The sequence below is a fragment of the Apodemus sylvaticus genome, chromosome 9, assembly GCF_947179515.1.
Source record: "Apodemus sylvaticus chromosome 9, mApoSyl1.1, whole genome shotgun sequence".
NCBI lineage: Eukaryota > Metazoa > Chordata > Mammalia > Rodentia > Muridae > Apodemus > Apodemus sylvaticus.
Genome location: NC_067480.1, coordinates 76,342,458 through 76,361,872, shown reverse-complemented (window position 1 = coordinate 76,361,872; position 19,415 = coordinate 76,342,458). Strand labels below are relative to the sequence as shown.

General features: G+C 38.1%; 1 protein-coding gene across 1 annotated transcript in view; it reads right to left on the bottom strand.

Annotated features, from left to right (window-relative positions):
* Positions 1-19,415, bottom strand: part of Tbc1d5 (TBC1 domain family member 5) — a 533,074-nt gene that overhangs the window by 262,582 nt on the left and 251,077 nt on the right. The gene's annotated exons all lie outside the window — the stretch shown is intronic.

The following is a 19,415-nucleotide window of genomic DNA, read 5'->3' as shown; positions in this document are numbered from 1 at the left end:
GAACAAACAAACAAACAAACAAAAAACTGTTACAGGCAAGCCTGAATTTTTTGCAATACCTATGGCTGGGTAGATAAACAACTGAATATACCTCCCAGGCATGCAGGAGCCATGGGCCCAACACCTGTGCCTCATTAATATACAAGTAAATCTGCTCAACTGGGAAACAATTGGAAATTAATTGTCCCAAACCATTTTCTGAGGCTGACTAGAGGAATCAGACTCACATTCCTACCACCATGCAACTGAACTAAACATTAAGAATCATTTGTTGACAGTTGAGGCTATTGAGATTGCCTTCATGAAATTACTGCAAAATTCCATAATACTACAATAAAATTGACATGAGATGTAAAATTCATTATCAAAGCCAAAACGTCAAATACACCTCTGAAGAAAGATATCCTAAAGGAGAAAACTACTGAAACCTCAGAACGCAAGGCTGTCATTGGCCAAATTCCATTGATGTTGAGAAAAGACATAATATCTGTATTGAGAAACTGTTTTAAGGACTGGGACAAAGTGGCATAGGCATTTCAGTCTCTGGTGCAGGGCAAAGTTATTTTCAAAAGTAGCAGGATGGCATTGAACTCACATATTCCCAGCAGTTGTGGTTATCTACACATGTCCTGCCTGAGGTCAATCAAGTCTGTTATACACTCACTCCATCATACAGCAGGGAGGGGGGCAGCTGCTGAGGAGCCCCAACCTCACTATGGTGCTTGGTAGTTGACAGCTGCCTGGGGAGAAGAGAGATGGCTATTCTTGGTTGTTGACTTTGACTACATCTGGAATTAAATAAAACCGCCAAATGGAGGGCATGCCTGTGAGGAAATTTTTGCTTATTTAAAGTAGAAGATCTCTGAATTGGGAAGACACACCTTCAATCTGGATCTTGGAGGTGGCAAGGTACATCTTTAAGCCAGATCTTTTGCGTTGGGAAGATCTATCTCTAATTTGGGCTATGCCTTCTGCTGGAAGCCTATATAAAAGCATGGAAAAAGGAAAGTTTTCTCTCTGCCTGTTTGTGCTTGCCTCCCTAGAAAGCCAATTCCTTCCCTGATATTAAAGCCACTTCAGGATTCTGGCATATACTGAAGACAAGCTGAGACATCCAACCTCACAGACTGAAAAATTACTGGATACTGGACCATCCATTCATAGGCAGGCATTGTTGGAGTAGTTGGGCCTCAGCCTCTAAGTCATCCTAATAAATTTATTCTATAAGATACGTTCTTTAAGTTGTTATTCTAGAGAACCTTAACTAATACAAAGAGTCACTTTTCTTTAGGAGTGTGGCCACGGGTAGATGTCCCTATAGATGAATCCAGGCCCATATACATTTGGACTTAGTGGATTAAATATAAATAATAAATGAATGTTTTCTCAATTCATAAGACTTCCACAGATACACCCATATTGTGTTTTTATGAAGTACTTAGCAATCAATATTAAAACATGATCAGAAAGCACAAATTAGAGGGATATCTCTCCGCTTGTGGCCTGTCAACAAAAAGAACAGACTTTGAATCCAATATTAAACTTAATTTGTAAAGAACAAAACAAAAACAAGCACTCTCATGACCTGAAAACATCAGTAATTCTGGATAGGGAAAAGTATGAATTAGTGATGTCCAGTCTCTTCCAAAATGAGTTCCTATTCACAGTGGTGAATACAGAAGCTACAGAAGGTTAAGTATTGCTAGTGGCAGGACTGCCACCCTATCCTGTCAAGGAAAGCAAGCTTTTAAGGTCAAGTTATGTGCTTTCTAAATAATAGAACACAGTTGTTAGTTACCATGAATAAGATCCTGTACCTTGACTGCAGAGAAAAGGAAACTGAGGCAAATGAAATTAGAAACATCACTGAAATTTACAATTATTTAAGCTTATTCATATGTATAGTTCCAATTAAGGTATAAGATTTCAAATTGAGGAAAGCTCTAACAAAAAAGGCATATAAAAATTTTAAGGTAATCTACTGTCTCTTCTATGGAATAGTATTTGACCAATACACTATAATATAAAGTAATATTTATGAAGCATTTATTAAGTGCTTAGAATTCATAGAGCTACATTGAGGTGTGAAAATGAGTAGTGAATGCATGAATTTTAAAATAATGATTGTAAGCTTAACGTTTTTGAGTTAGAAAAAATGGTTTTATTATAATTAAAACACCAAATATAAATAATTAAACTCATAGTTCATACTGAAGTTTTTGTAACAAGAAAAGATCTATCTGAAGTTAAATAGACTAGCAAATGAAAATAATTCCTTTGTTAATGAGCATAAATATGAGTGATAGAACTGATTCTGAACTTAAGATAAAATAATAAGAAATACGAAAAACCGTGCTAGTAGAGGTTTTTCAGTTTCAATATTTAGCAAAATTAAAGGAGAAGTATTCAGGAAATTATATTTATGCTATATTTTAGATAGACAGATATATGTGCACACAAGTAAACATAGAGGGTAGCAAGTAATCTGAGCTGCCAAAAACCTGACAATAATGTCACCAAATGCTAAAATACTAATTGTAATATTTTAGGCAAAACAATTTTAGCCCTTATAGGAAACAGCCTCTTTAGTTATGCGTCTTTAACTTCTCTTGTCAAACAAGGAAACAAATAATTAGAAAAATAAAACTGCTCGCAAGAGGAAGAAAAAAAAATCAATGTAAATTAGGAAAAGTGCCTTTCTAGAACAAGTAAACTAAAAGATACAGAACAATCCAGACACAAGGGAAATGAGCTCTGTCTATTAAGCAGGAAAAAAAACCACAATCTGTTTGTCTCCCTCAGACATGAGTTAATATTCAATGTAAAGGCAGAAAAAAAGTCTTTAATAGTCAGACTGAGGAAGATGTGTTATGACTACAAGTAGTGAAGAATGGCCTGGTATATTAAATGTTTAAGACCTCTTTAACTTTTTACTTTTAAAAGATTTCATATGAATAATGTATTGACATGATTTCCTCACTTCCTGTCCTACCTCAACCCCCTCCCACATATCCCCAAATAACTGAAATTAGTGGGTTTCTTTTTCATTAATATTATTGTTTTATAAACACACAATCTAATATAGAAGTAGAGCTTCCTAAGTCCTCTTAGTTAGTATTGCTCAAATGAATGTTTATAAGGCATGCCATTTGGTCCTGGATAGCCAGTTAGATGGGCTCATCCTTAGGGAAGATATATCTCCCTGCCATGGCCGTCACTACAGCTCTTCACTGAGAAGTGCGGCTTTGTATGAGTGATATCCTTCATCCCTCATGGCTTAGCAACTAATGGTGTCCCTGTTTGTGTGTTATTCAGACAACTGTGTCATCGAAAGTTCATGGGTGAAGCTCCCTGTTGTGTATAGAAGACACAAACGTTGCAGCGGACATCCTGGCCCTCTGTCTGACTCTAAAAACCTTATGTCCTTTTTTCTTTGATGTTCCCTGAGTTTGTGTGGAGAGACCTAGACACTACTTTAAAAAAAGCATTAGTGCCACCAAGTGGCAAGGACTCTACCATTGCAGGCACCAGATCCCTGAAAACAATCAGCCATTAGATGCAGATAATGGATTAGTGGTGGAGGCCTTGAATTCATATGATAAAGTGGTATTAAGAACTTGAAATTACCCAGGTACTTCTCAAAGAGACTACTTTGAGTGAATAAAACTGGCCAAGGCTGTAGAAACTGAGCAATTGTTCCTCAAAAAACTCTAAACTCAACCAACAAACCAGAAAAGTTGTTTTCAGCAATTGATGACATCACTTAGTTCTATAGTTAACCTCCTGCAATGGCTTGTTTTTCTGGTTTTTGTTTTTGACATGGAATCATTCTGTTTCTTTTAAGTAGATCATCTCACTGTGTAGTCTTGGCTAGCTTGAATCAGAGAGAACTTAAACTCTCATAGATCCACTTGCCTCTACTTCATGAGTATTGAGATTAAAGTATGTGTCATAACACACAATCTATAAAATTACTCCTGAATAATCAATAAATGAATACAGAGAGTGATTACAAAGATATCTATTTCCAATTTTAAGCAATTGATGTAAAACCTTTTTAAATTTTTCATGTTTCAAAATATGTATTTTTCACAACATATTTTGGTCATCTTCTTTTCCTCCTTCAATTCCTTGCTATACACCTTCTCTTCCCATCCCATTTCATATTTTTTCTTTTTTAAAAAAGTCAAAGGCTAAGCCAAAACCAAAGTCCTAAAACATGTGCACAAACACAGATCCACACACAGATCACACACACACATACACACAAACACACACACACACACACACACACACACACACACACACGAGAACACACTGAGCACAAGAACAAGAAAACAACATGAAGTCAGTTTTGTGTTAGTCAACTATTGTTAAGCCTGAGTCCTGTCCAGGGGTGTGGTTAATGCACTAATAAGTATCACTCCATTAAAGAAAACTCATTTTCCATCTCAGAAAGGCATTCATTGCAAATGACTTCTTGTTTGAATGTGCACAGGTCTTACTCATTCTGTTGGAGTTCTAATTGGTTCCTTCTAAATCTATTGTTAATAATTTGTAACTGAAGTAGTGCATAATTATATGCTAAATTTAGAGAAGTTTAATCAGTGGTCTAAATTACAAAGATAAACTACAGAATATATCTATAGTCTATAGACAGAGTGTCTTATTTGGATGATGATTTCTAACCTACTTTCCCATATCTGTAGGTGAACCGTGTCCCTTAGGAATAATATAAAACCTCAACACAGCATACAACACAGCGTAAAAGAGGTGGGGGAATAAAACTCAAAGCAGCATGGGAAGGGGAAGGAGTATACAGACTACCAAGAGTATGATACTGGAAATCTCTATCATGTGGACATGCCAGTTATTTTGCATCTAATAAATAAAGGAACTGTTCAGTGGGGGAAGAAAAGGGTTATATCACAGTAAGAAGTGCAAGAATAAGAATGTGGAAAAGAAAGTTAAGGAGGTTATAAAGGCAAATACAAAGAGACAATTTTAAATCTGTTTCTAGTTTATATTTAATAAATAAAATACAATAAGGAAGTCTAACAGCCAAACGAGTATATCATAATTCCAGTATTGTATGTAATACCATTTGAAGGAATGATTTTGAAAATACTTTACAAAAAGAACAGGAACCATCTAACTCAGAATCAACAGAAATATGGCAAGTATAAATTACGTATGTCAGCATCAGACTATAAAGTGTGGCACCAGACATGGCAAGCGGCAACACTAGGACTGCAGGTGCCGAGATCAACCAGACAAGCACTCATGTTATCTGTAATTACCCATTTTTAGCTTAAATCACAGGTAATGAGGGAACTCCGAGTCTCTAAAAGGAAATTAGTAACTCTACTGACTTCTTGTTTCCTGTTACCAGGAATTTTTCAGAAGTTACTCTTATTTCAAGCCTTTCTCTCCTCTGTAATGAAACATTAGGGTATATCGTTATACACACACACACACACACACACACACACAGAAAAATGTAATGTACAATTTCCCACAAGCTTAAAGTAATTTCTTTAAACATCTAGGTAAAGGATGTCCTTATGCAGTGAAGTGCCACTTAGAAAAAGATGAGGATTAGTTCATACATGGACACACGCTAAAATGTATTGAAAAGTTCTGACTCAGGTTTGGAATAAATAAATACTTGAAATCTTGAACTTAATTTTATGTTCTGTAGAATAGGCAATCTCTATGATGAAACTGGAGTAACTTTGTCATTTCATGTTACACTGGTGTTTCTTGAATATTTAATAGATATGTAAGAAAAACATCTTTCTGTAACTTCTACTAAATCTGAACTGCCGTCCTACTCAACCTCAGTTATTTTAACATCATGGTAACTTGTTTGGGCTAGATATGTAGTTTTAAAAAATGATTTTAAAAATATGATCAATGAAATCCAAACATGGAGGCTCTTCTCTGAACAATATCAAAATGTTTAAAAATGAGAGGGAGGAAGGAAAAGACAGAGACTGAGAAGAGGGAAGACTAATTGGTGTACCATACACTGCGGAATAGATGTAGTATCAGAAATAAACTGTTTTCCATGAATTTTGACATGGTTGTTTATTTAGAAAAATCCAATTTCCCATTTCAAAGCAGCTCTATGTCTTAAGATGGTTCCCAGGAGTAGGATGGTTTCTAGATTAGCACATAGTATCAACGAATGGATGACTGAGGCACCTTGTACTAAGCTCAACTCCAAGTGGATTAAGGACCTCCACATAAAACCAGACACACTGAAACTAATAGAAAAGAAACTGGGGAAGACCCTTGAGGACATCTTTTTAAAGTATATTTAAATATTTAAAGCATTGTAGGGGAGTACCGTGACAGAGAAAAGGGAGAGAGGTAATTGAAGAATGGATGGAGAGAAGAGGACTTGTGGGACATATGGGGAGGGGGGAACTGGGAAAAGGGAAAGCATTTGGAATGTAAACAAAGAATATAGAAAATAAAAAAAATAAAAAAGAAAGAAAGTAAAAAAAATTGGAACACATGTTGAGGATTTTCAGAAAAGAAATGTGCAAATAGTATACTTACAGAGACAAATTATAATTTGTTTTCATTTACTTTTGAGACAAGGTCTCACTCTAAGTAATCCCAGCTGTCCTGAAACTCACTATGTAGACCAGCCTGTCCCTTGAACTCACAGAGATCTATCTTCCTCCCTCTATCTTCCGATTCCTGGAATTTAAGATGTGTGCTACTATGCATGGCATGAAATTGCATATTCTCAAGGGCAGACATATACAGGGTGATATTCAAGGCATCTGGCATGGTCAATGTAAATCACAGCAATGACTTCTTCACTCAACAGAAAAAAGTTGATATTACCAAAATATTCCTAAGATCCCAGTGTAATTTTTGTCTAGATATTATTTGGAAAAAAATTTTTGTCTCTGTATTAACTAACAATTTGTTTACATAGTTATCCAATCCACTTTCTAAATTAATTTTTCTTAGCATGAACATAAATGGGTTTTGATCTTCATAGCTATACATTGTTATGTTAGTATGGACATTGTTATGTTAGCATGAACATAAGAGGCTTTAGCTTTGATCTTCATAGACATGCATTGTTATGTTAGTATGAACATAAATGGCTTTAGCTGTGATCTTCATAGATATGTTAGAATGAACTTAAACGGTTTTAGCTGTGATCTTCATAGACATGCACTGCTATGGTTTTACGTTGTGATCTTCATAGATCTGTTAGAATGACCTTAAACGGTTTTAGCTGTGATTTTCATAGATCTGTTAGAATGACCTTAAATGGTTTTAGCTGTGATCTTCATAGATAGCACTGCTATGCTTTGTTCTTGTTCACTTCCAAATGCTCAATTTTATTTTCAGTGGGTTTCCTTATGTATATTTTTTGAAAACTTATTTATTTGTATTTTATAAGTGTTGCGTATATGTCCACCTGTGAACCACATGGTGCAGAGTGCTTGGAGGCTAGAGGACAATGGATGCCCTGGAACCGAAACTGGAGTGGCAGGTGAGAAATGAACCAGGCTCTCTGCAAGAGCAGCGAGTAAATACCCTTAACAGTGGAATCATTTCTTCAGGCCTTCTCATAGCTATTTTTCTCAGGAAGCAGCTGCCGGCTTCCCTAAGGGCAGACATGAATAGTCCTTTAGGCCCTTACTTGCAGTTTCACTGTCTATGGTTTTCAGGAATCCCAGCCTACTGGCATTTTGAAAATGTACATGAAAACTCCCCAAATAAGCAACTCATAAATGCCATATAATAATTAGTAATCTAATCTCACAGTTTTGTCCCATCCAATCCAAATGTTAGTCATTGCTCTGTCCTAGGCATCTAAATTAGATATGCTACACATCCATTAGACATTTAGTAGCTTCTTGATGATCAGATTAACTGTTCTGGTATCTTGATGCTTTTCATTCAAGAGTGCTGAAGCTAGAAACTCAGTTGTACAAAGAAACTAAGTTAGAAGGTTTTAGCTTGGTATATAAAGGAAATCATCATATGTTATGGTAGAAATCTTTTTTTCTTTTAGGTATATTGTTAGAAATGCCATTCGTGGGTGTAGGAGCACAAAAAGTAGAATTACTTCTTTAAGTCCCACCATCAGCCAGATGGCACAGAAGATGGACACATCACTGTGGAGATTATTCAACAGACACTCACCCTCCCTTAAACCTCTTGAATAAAAAAAAAAAAAGTCCTGTTTAACCTATTTGTATGGAAAAGACTGAGAATAGCATGGGGGTCTTGGGGAGCAGACTTGTGAACTGAACAAAACCCAAGTAACAAGAATTCTGTCTCTAGTTCTAACATAGTAGATCTCTGCTGTTCAACAGACTTTAAATTTCCAAAGATTTATACTTTTACCTTGAACTCTAATTTTATGTATCTATATTTTAAAATTACACCTCAGGTAAATTACTGATCAAATAGCTAGCTGATTTTTAATATCATACATGTAAACGTAAGTGCATGCACATATATCAACAGGGACCTGCAGGGCGAACAGCATATGTTTCAGTTGTAAACTAAAACCAAACCACTCATGTATCTAAAGGAAGGGACTCTCAGTATAGGGGGACACAATGTAGCTTACTCTCTGGTTTCAAATTAATGCATTAAACACTTTTATAGGCTTACATAAAGGGGCTTACAACTGACTGGATAGATAAATAAACCTAAAGCCTGCCTTTTGATAATAAAAGAGGCTTGAAGGAATTCCTGAAAAAAAGAAAATTAAAAACTGTCATACACAAACTCAAATTAGTGTGAGCTATTAACACATGCCACAAATAAATCAATTAGAAATTTAAAAAGTAGAACATATTTTTAAAAACACAAATGATCAATAAGTAGCTCAGAGAAAAAATATAGATAACACAAATACAGATCAGCTGAACTAATATAAAAGAAAAACATATTGATAAGCAGAGGAAGCAGAACTATAAGGTGGAGTTCTATATCATTAGCATAGTGATATCCATGCTGGCCAGAGGTACAAAAGGGAGACACTGTCTCAAAACACACACACACACACACACACACATACACACACACACACACACACACACACACACACACACACACACAGCCCTTATCCTGCCCAGGGAGCCCTGGAGAGAAGCCCCACAGCCATAGCTGCCTGCAGGGACACAAAAGGATCACTAGGTACTGTAACACCCTGAGCTTTAGATTTCTGATGGTGCAAACCAGCAGGGGTCTGCATGCAAGCAGGAACTGAGCACTTAGGTGGCTTTTGTCTGCCAGCCCACCAGGCTCAGGCCCATGTCCTGCCCAGGAAGCTGTGGAAGGAGAGAAGCCCCGCAGCCATATTTGCTGTCTGCAGGGACACAAAAGGATCACTAGGTACTGTAACACCCTGAGCCTTAGATTTCTGGTGGTGCAAACCTCAAGGGGTCTGCCTGCACTCAGGAACTGAGCACATAGGCGGCTTTTGTCTGCCAGTCCTCCAGGCTCAGGCCCATATCCTGCCCAGGGAAGCCCCACAGCCATATTTGCTGTCTGCAGGGACACAAAAGGATCACTAGGTACTGTATCACCCTGAGCTTTAGATTTCTGGTGGTGCAAACCACCAGGGGTCTGCCTGCACTCAGGAACTGAGCACATAGGCGGTTCATGTGCAAGCCAGTCCATCACAGGACCTGTGTCCTATGTGAGTATCAACAGAGGGAGTGACCCTCACCACAACTTCTTCCCTCCATAATAGAGCAGACAGAGAACACCTGGTTGACCTTGACAACCTAAGTATAGCATTGCTTGAGGCAAAATTGAGAAGGGCTCCAAAGGCAAAAAGAGGAAGCCAGCATATCAGTAATCTGTGCCAGAAGAAACCCAGTCATCCAGTGTTGCAGAAATAACCTTAAAGATCCACAGTAGGTTGAAGCTCCAGCCAGTGACAATAAGACCATCTAACTCCTGGGAGAACCAGATGGCTAAAGGCAAACGTAGGAACGTTACTAACAGAAACCATATATATATACAACTTTTTATCCCAAAGCAAAAGAATATACGTTTTTCTAAGCACCTCATGGTACCTTCTCCAAAATAGATCATATAGTTGGTCACAAGATAGACCTCAACAAATATAAGAAGATTGAAATAATCCCATGCCTCCTATCAGATCACTATGGAGTAAAAGTGGTCGTTAGTAACAGTAAAAACAACAGGAAGCCCACATACACATGGAAACTGAACAATACTCTACTCAATGATACCTTGGTCAAGGAAGAAATAAAGAAAGAAATCAAAGATTTCTTAGAACTTAATGAAAATGAAGGCACAACATACACAAATCTATGGGACACAATGAAAGCAGTGCTAAGAGGAAAACTCATAGCTTTGAGTGCCTCCAAAAAGAAATTCGAGAGAGCTTACACTAGAAGATAAATATAACAACTGAAAACCCTGGAACAAGAAGAAGCTAATTCACCAAGGAGGAGAAGAAGACAGGAAATCATCAAACTCAGGGCTGAAATCAATCAAGTAGAAACCAAGAGAACCATACAAAGAATCAACAAGACCAAAAGCTGGTTCTTTGAAAAAATCAACAAGATAGATAAACCCTTAGCCAGACTAACCAAAGGGCACAGAGAAAGTATCCAAATTAACAAAATTAGAAATTAAAATGGAGAACCTACTACAAAAACCTGTACTCAACACAACTGGAGAATCTGGAGGAAATGGACATTTTCTTAGACAGATACCAATTACCAAAATTAAACCAGGATCAAATAGACTATCTAAACAGACCTATAACCCCTAAAGAAATAGAAGGGGTCAGAGATAGGCTTCCAACCAAAAAAAGCACAGGACCAGATGGTTTCAGTGCAGAATTCTATCAGACCTTCAAAGACTTAACACCAATACTCTTCAAACTTTTCCACCAAATAGAAACAGAAGGAACACTACCCAACTACTTCTTCGAAGCCACTATTACGCTGATACGAAAACCACACAAAGATCCAACTAAGAAAGAGAATTTGAGGCCAATTTCTCTTATGAATATCAATGCAAAAATACTAAATAAAATTCTTGCCCACCGAATCCAAGAACACATCAAAACAATCATCCACCATGATCAAGTAGGCTTCATCCCAGGGATGCAGGGATGGTTCAATATAAGGAAATCCATAAATGCTATCCACTACATAAACAAACTCAAAGAAAGAAAGCACATGATCATTGCATTAGATGCTGAAAAAGCATTTGACAAAATTCAGCATCCTTTCATGCCAAAAGTCTTGGAAAGGACAGGAATTCAAGGCCCATATCTAAACATAGTAAAAGCAATATACAGCAAACCGGTAGCCAACATCAAACTAAATGGAGAGAAACTTGAATCAATCCCACTAAAATCAGGGACTAGACAAGGCTGCCCCCTCTCTCCATATCTTTTCAATATAGTTCTTGAAGTCCTAGCTAGAGCAATTAGATAACAGAAGGAAGTCAAAGGGATACAAATTGGAAAGGAAGAAGTCACACTATCACTATTTGCAGATGATATGATCGTATACTTAAGTGACCCTAAAAACTCTACTAGAGAACTCCTACAGCTGATAAACAACTTTAGAAAAGTGGCTGGCTACAAAATCAATGCAAGCAAATCAGTAGCCTTTATATATTCAAAGGATAAGCAGACTGTGAAAGAAATTAGGGAAATGACTCCCTTCACAATAGCTACAAACAGGATGAAGTATCTTGGGGTGAGTCTAATCAAACAAGTGAAAGACCTATATGACAAGAACTTCAGGTCTCTGAAGAAGGAAATCGAAGAAGATCTCAGAAAATGGAAAAACCTTCCATGCTCGTGGATTGGCAGGATTAATATAGTTAAAATGGCCGTCTTGCCAAAGGCAATCTACAGATTCAATGCTATTCCCATAAAAATCCCAACCCAGTTCTTCTTAGAGCTAGAAAGAGCAATTCTCAAATTCATCTGGAATAACAAAAAACCCAGGATAGCAAAAACTATTCTCAACAGTGAAAGAACTTCAGTGGGATTCAATATCCCAGACTTTAAACTCTACTATAGAGCAATAGTGATAAAAACTGCATGGTATTGGTACATTATCAGGCAAGCAGATCAATGGAACAGGATTGAAGACCCAGAAATGAACCAACACACCTATGGTCACTTGGTCTTCGACAAAGGGGCTGAAAGCATCCAGTGGAAAAAAGAGTCTTTTCAACAAATGGTGCTGGTTCAATTGGAGGTCAGCATGCAGAAGAATGCGAATTGATCCATTCTTATCTCCTTGTACCAAGCTCAACTCCAAATGGATCAAGGACCTCCACATAAAACCTGACACACTGAAATTAATAGAAAAGAAACTGGGGAAGACCCTGGAGGACATGGGCACAGGGGAAAAGTTCCTGAATAGAGCACCAATAGCTTATGCTCTAAGATCAAGAATTGACAAATGGGACCTCATAAAACTACAAAGTTTCTGTAAGGCAAAGGACACCGTCAAAAGTACAAAACGTCAACCAACAGACTGGGAAAGGATCTTCACCAACCCTAAATCCAACAGAGGGCTAATATCTAATATATACAAAGAACTCAAGAAAGTAGAACCCAAAGAACCAAATAACCCCATTAAAAAGTGGGGTACGGAGCTAAACAAAGAATTTTCACATGAAGAACTTCGGAGAGCTGAAAAACAACTTAAGAAATGTTCAACATCATTAATCATCAGGGAAATGCAAATCAAAACAACCCTGAGATTTCACCTCACACCAGTCAGAATGGCTAAGGTCAAAAATTCAGGAGACAGCAGGTGCTGGCGAGGATGTGGAGAAAGAGGAACACTCCTCCACTGCTGGTGGGATTGCAAGATGGTGCAACCACTTTGGAAATCAGCCTGGCGGTTCCTCAGAAAACTGGGCATGTCACTTCCTGAGGACCCTGTTATACCACTACTGGGCATATATCCAGAGGATTCTTCAGCATGCAATAAGAACACATGCTCAACTATGTTCATAGCAGCCCTATTTGCAGTAGCCAGAAGCTGGAAAGAACCTAGGTGTCCTTCAATGGAGGAATGGATACAAAAAATGTGGTATATTTACACAATGGAGTACTATTCAGCCATTAGAAACAATGAATTCATGAAATTCTTAGACAAATGGATGGAGCTGGAGAACATCATACTAAGTGAGGTAACCCAGTCTCAAAAGATCAATCATGGTATGCACTCACTGATAAGTGGATAGTAGCCTAGAAACTTTGAATACCCAGGACATAATCCACAAATTAAATGATGTCCAAAAAGAATGGAGGAGTGGCCCCTGGTTCTGGAAAGACTCAGTGCAAGAGTATAGAGGAATTCCAGAACAGGGAAGTGGGAAGGGGTGGATGGAAGAATAGGGGGACGGAAGAGGGCTTATGGGACTTGTGGGGAGTGGGGACCCAGAAAGGGGGAAATCATTTGCAATCTAAATAAAAAAAATTAAAATAAAATAAAAATAAAAAAAAAGACACACACACACACAAGCAAAGGCAAGCTATCACCACCACATCACTAAAATCCCCTGGCTGGGAACTAATTGCTAGGTAAAAGGTACAGGTAGGACTCCTGGTTCCCAATAGGAATCCTGTATGAACTGGGGCAGCTAGGGCCTGTAGCCTCCACTATGGGCTGTGGCCAAGGATGTTGGAGGGGCTAGGTAATGCAAGCCACTACGTTTAGGGCAGGAGGAGAAATGGAGATAATTTTTTTTTATTCGATATAATTTATTTACATTTCAAATGATTTCCCCTTTTCTAGCCCCCCCCACTCCCCGAAAGTCCCGTAAGGCCCCTTCTCGTCCCCTGTCCTCCCTCCCACCCCTTCCCAGTTCCCCGTTCTGGTTTTGCCAAATACTGTTTCACTGAGTCTTTCCAGAACCAGGGACCACTCCTGCTTTCTTCTTGTATCTCATTTGATGTGTGGATTATGTTTTGGGTATTCCAGTTTTCTAGGTTAATAACCACTTATTAGTGAGTGCATACCATGATTCACCTTTTGAGTCTGGGTTACCTCACTTAGTATGATGTTCTCTAGCTCCATCCATTTGCCTAAGAATTTCATGAATTCATTGTTTCTAATGGCTGAATAGTACTCCATTGTGTAGATATACCACATTTTTTGCATCCACTCTTCTGTTGAGGGATACCTGGGTTCTTTCCAGCATCTGGCAATTATAAATAGGGCTGCTATGAACATAGTAGAGCATGTATCCTTATTACATGGTGGGGAATCCTCTGGGTATATGCCCAGGAGTGGTATAGCAGGATCTTCTGGAAGTGAGGTGCCCAGTTTTCGGAGGAACCGCCAGACTGCTTTCCAGAGTGGTTGTACCAATTTGCAACCCCACCAGCAGTGGAGGAGTGTTCCTCTTTCTCCGCACCCTCTCCAACACCTGCTGTCTCCTGAATTTTTAATCTTAGCCATTCTGACTGGTGTAAGATGAAGGCCTGGAGAGATGGCTCAGAGGTTAAGAGCTCTGGTTGTTCTTACACAGGCCATGAGTTCAATTCCCAGCAGCCACATGGTGTTCCATGATCATATATAATGGGACCTGGTGCCCGCTTCTGGCCTGCAGTAATACATGCAGGGAGAACATTGCATCAGAAATGGAGATAATAATTGATGAGGTCATGCCTTTCTAGGAAGGAGATTCTGCACCCAGCAATTGTGCCTAGCAGGCAAGTTTTAAAATATACAGCTGTCTGTGTGTCCTTTATCTGTGGATTCTAGGGTCTTGGGTGTGGGCAACTGATGTGACCTCTCCCAGAATAAAGGTGCATAGAGAGGCTGGGTTACAGCTGGCAGCAGGTGTTCCCATAGCCAAGCCAGGTTGTTAGAAAAGGAAGAGGGTTGGGACTGATTACCATAGATCCTGGAGCTAAGCCCTGTGGGACAAAAGGGAGCTGGGAGGGGCTAAGTCTCAGTGGGTATTTAAAACTAAAGGGAACAGTAAGATTAAAGAAAAAATATTCCTCCCATATTAACTATGGGTAACTGTATAAATATGATTATTAACATACTAATATATTTTCAACTTAAAGATCAACTTCATCAAAAGAAAGATGATTAAAACATATAGGACATTTAAAAGAAAAAAGGAAAGATGAAGTACTAACAATGTTACTTATAGATGATAGGTGTCCTGGTTCCACACATTAAATTTATTGGTATTCTCCTTACACATGACATATTTGCTGCTTAAAATTCAATTATAAAAATGAAGTAATTAGAAACCAGAGTTTGTTACCTTACTTAAACTCACACAAAAAATAGTAGAGGGGATTAAGTGGTAATATTTGGTTTGTGGGTCATCTCAAACTTGATTTCCTAAGTCACCTGTAAACTATAAAGGACTCAGATTGTTTCATGTAATTGTAGATTCACAATAAAGTACATAGGGATCCTAGCAGAATCATCTTCTACTTCCTACAGTGTAATTGCCTTAAGTACCTAGGACACCAAGGTCTGAGGAATGCAAGGTGACCGGTAGTTTAGGGAGAAAGATGGGGAATTTAGACTGCCCTCTGATATATTTGGTACTCCAACAAGCAAATTTATCTTTTTTTAAAAACAATTTATTTTTTATTTATTTTATGTATATGAGTGCACTGTAGCTATCTTCAGTCTCACTAGAAGAGGGCATTACACTCCATTAGAGATGGTTGTGAGCTACCCTGTAGTAGCTGAGAATTGAGCTCAAGTCCTCTGGAAGAGCAGCCAGTGCTCTTAACCACTTAGCCATCTTTCCAGACCCTGCAAATTGATCTTAATAGATAAATATATATTCTTAAAAATAACAAGACAAACGAATAATACTGCTATAGTTTTATTAAAGTAAAGATTTTTGAATTTCAAGTAAGTAAATGCCTTGCCCCTTCCATGTCTGACAGCCAATTCTTCCCTATCATTCGAGACGCATGACCCTCCAACACTAAACTATCTAAGCTATTTATTATACATAGGATGCATAAACACCTTAGTGATAAAGTTTGGTTTAATTTGAAACAGTTAGTGATTGAAGAAAGTTCACAAAAAGAGTTAACTTTAAGTGCAAAAGAACAAATCTGTGATTCCTTTTGCCTGGGTTATCTATAGAACACATCATATTGAGAAAAATAAGCAACTTTAAAATACTGATAATGAAGACAACTGACATTGTTTTATTTATTGTTTCCCATAAGAGATGAAGTAAGATACATGAAGGTGGAAAGCTCCCTTTGCCACTTCAATAATGTTCATTAGGAATATGCAATATAGAGGTTTTGAGGACAAATTAAAAGCACGACTAAATGTGATTTTTATTAACAATAATTGACAATATTGCTAATAATTTAAAAAACATAATGTAGCCAGGCATGGTTGTACACATTTATAAACTTTGACAATCGGAAGGCAACTCCAGGAGGGTGCAGTGTTGGGTGTGTAGTTAAATAGATATTGTCTAAAGAGGGCATCAGGAAAGAGGAAGAAAGTAAGGAGGTGCAGGCCTGTATGTTTGGGGAGACTCAGGTAGTCTTCCTGAAACTTAACAAGTCACCTCTCTAACCCATATGAATCTATTAACCATTTCAAAAAGCACACAGAAGTAATTCATAGTTTCCTTCTCATCCAAATAACTTTCATCTATGTAATTTTTTAAAATTGGGATTTCTTTTTTTTAAGCCTGATTTAATTTGCTTTATTTAACTAATAAATAAGCATACAACTACTGCAGACACTATATATAAATATTCATTTTTTTATTCGATATATTTTTTATTTACATTTCAAATGATTTCCCCTTTTCTAGGCCCCCACTCCCTGAAAGTCCCATAAGCCCCCTTCCCTCCCCCTGTTCTCCCACCCACCCCTTCCCACTTCCCTGTTCTGGTTTTGCCCTATACTGCTTCACTGAGTCTTTCCAGAACCAGGGGCCACTCCTCAGTTCTTCTTGTACCTCATTTGATGTGTGATTTATGTTTTGGGTATTCCAGTCTTCTAGGTTAACATCCACTTATTAGTGAGTGCATACCATGATTCATCTTTTGAGTCTGGGTCACCTCACTTGGTATGATGTTCTCCAGCTCCATCCATTTGCCTAAGAATTTCATGAATTCATTATTTCTAATGGCTGAATAGTACTCCATTGTGTAGATATACCACATTTTTTGCATCCACTCTTCTGTTGAGGCATATCTGGGTTCTTTCCAGCTTCTGGCAATTATGAATAGGGCTGCTATGAACATAGTAGAACATGAATCCGTATTACATTCTGGGGAATCCTCTGGGTATATGCCCAGGAGTGGTATAGCAGGATCTTCTTGAAGTGAGGTGCCCAGTTTTCAGAGGAACCGCCAGACTGATTTTCAGAGTGGTTGTACCAATTTGCAACCCACCAGCAGTGGAGAAGTGTTTCTCTTTCTCCACATCCTCTCCAACATCTGCTGTCTCCTGAATTTTTAATCTTAGCCATTCTGACTGGTGTAAGGTGAAATCTCAGGGTTGTTTTGATTTGCATTTCCCTAATCACTAATGAAGTTGAGCATTTTTTAAGATGTTTCTCCACCATCTGAAGTTCTTCAGGTGAAAATTCTTTGTTTAACTCTGTACTCCATTTTTTCATAGGGTTATTTGGTTTTCTGGAGTCTAACTTCTTGAGTTCTTTATATATATTGGATATTAGCCCTCTATCTGATGTAGGGTTGGTGAAGATCTTTTCCCAATTTGTTGGTTGCCGATTTGCCCTTTTCATGGTGTCCTTTGCCTTACAGAAACTTTGTAATTTTGTGAGGTTCCATTGTCAATTCTTGATCTTAGAGCATAAGCTATTGGTGTTCTGTTCAGGAACTTTCCCCCTGTACCGATGTACTCAAGGGTCTTCCCCAGTTTCTTTTCTATTAGCTTCAGAGTGTCTGGCTTCATGTGGAGGTCCTTCATCCATTTGGAGTTGAGCTTAGTACAAGGAGACAAGGATAGATCAATTCCCATTCTTCTGCATGTTGACCTCCAGTTGACCCAGCACCATTTGTTGAAAAGGCTATCTTTTTTCCATTGGATGTTTTCAGCCTCTTTGTCGAGGATCAAGTGGCCATAGGTGTGTGGGTTCATTTCTGGATCTTCAATCCTGTTCCATTGATCCGCCTGCCTGTCACTGTACCAATACCATGCAGTTTTTAACACTATTGCTCTGTAGTATTGCTTGAGGTCAGGGATAATGATTCCACCAGAATTTCTGTTATTGTTGAGAACAGTTTTAGGCATCCTGAGATTTTTGTTATTCCAGATGAATTTGAGGATTGCTCTTTCTAACTCTGTGAAGAATTGAGTTGGGATTTTGATGGGTATTGCATTGAATCTGTATATTGCTTTTGGCAAAATGGCCATTTTAACTATATTAATCCTGCCGATCCATGAGCATGGGAGGTTTATCCACTTTTTGAGGTCTTCTTCCATTTCCTTCTTCATAGACTTGAAGTTCTCATCATACAGATCTTTCACATGTTTGGTAAGAGTCACCCCAAGGTACTTTATACTGTTTGAGGCTATTGTGAATGGAGTCATTTCCCTAATTTCTTTCTCAGCCTGTTTATCCTTTGAGTATAGGAAGGCTACTGATTTGCTTGAGTTGATTTTATAACCTGCCACTTTGCTGAGGTTGTTTATCAGCTGTAGGAGTTCTCTAGTGGAGTTTTTTGGGTCACTTAGGTAGACTATCATATCATCTGCAAATAATGATAGTTTGACTTCTTCCAATCCAATTTGTATCACTTTGACCTCCTTATGTTGTCGAATTGCCCGAGCTAGTACCTCAAGTACAATATTGAAAAGATAAGGAGAAAGTGGGCAACCCTGTCTAATCCCTGATTTTAGTGGGACTGCTTCAAGTTTCTCTCCATTTAGTTTGATGCTGGCTAACGGTTTGCTGTATATTGCTTTAACGATGTTTAGGTATGGGCCTTGAATGCCTGATCTTTCCAAGACTTTAAGCATGAAAGGATGCTGAATTTTGTCAAATGCTTTTTCAGCATCCAATGAAATAACCATGTGGTTTTTTCTTTGAGTTTGTTTATGTAGTGGATTGCATTGATGGATTTCTGTATATTGAATCTACCCTGCATCCCTGGGATAAAGCCTACTTGATCATGGTGGATGATGGTTTTGATGTGTTCTTGGATTCGGTTGGCAAGAATTTTATTGAGTATTTTTGCATCGATGTTCATAAGGGAAATTGGTCTGAAGTTTTCTTTCTTTCTTGGATCTTTGTGTGGTTTTGGTATCAGCATAATTGTGGCTTTGTAGAAGGAATTGGGTAGTGTTCCTTCTGTTTCTATTTTGTGGTACAAGAAGAAAGGAGGAATGGCCCCTGGTTCTGGAAAGACTCAGTGAAGC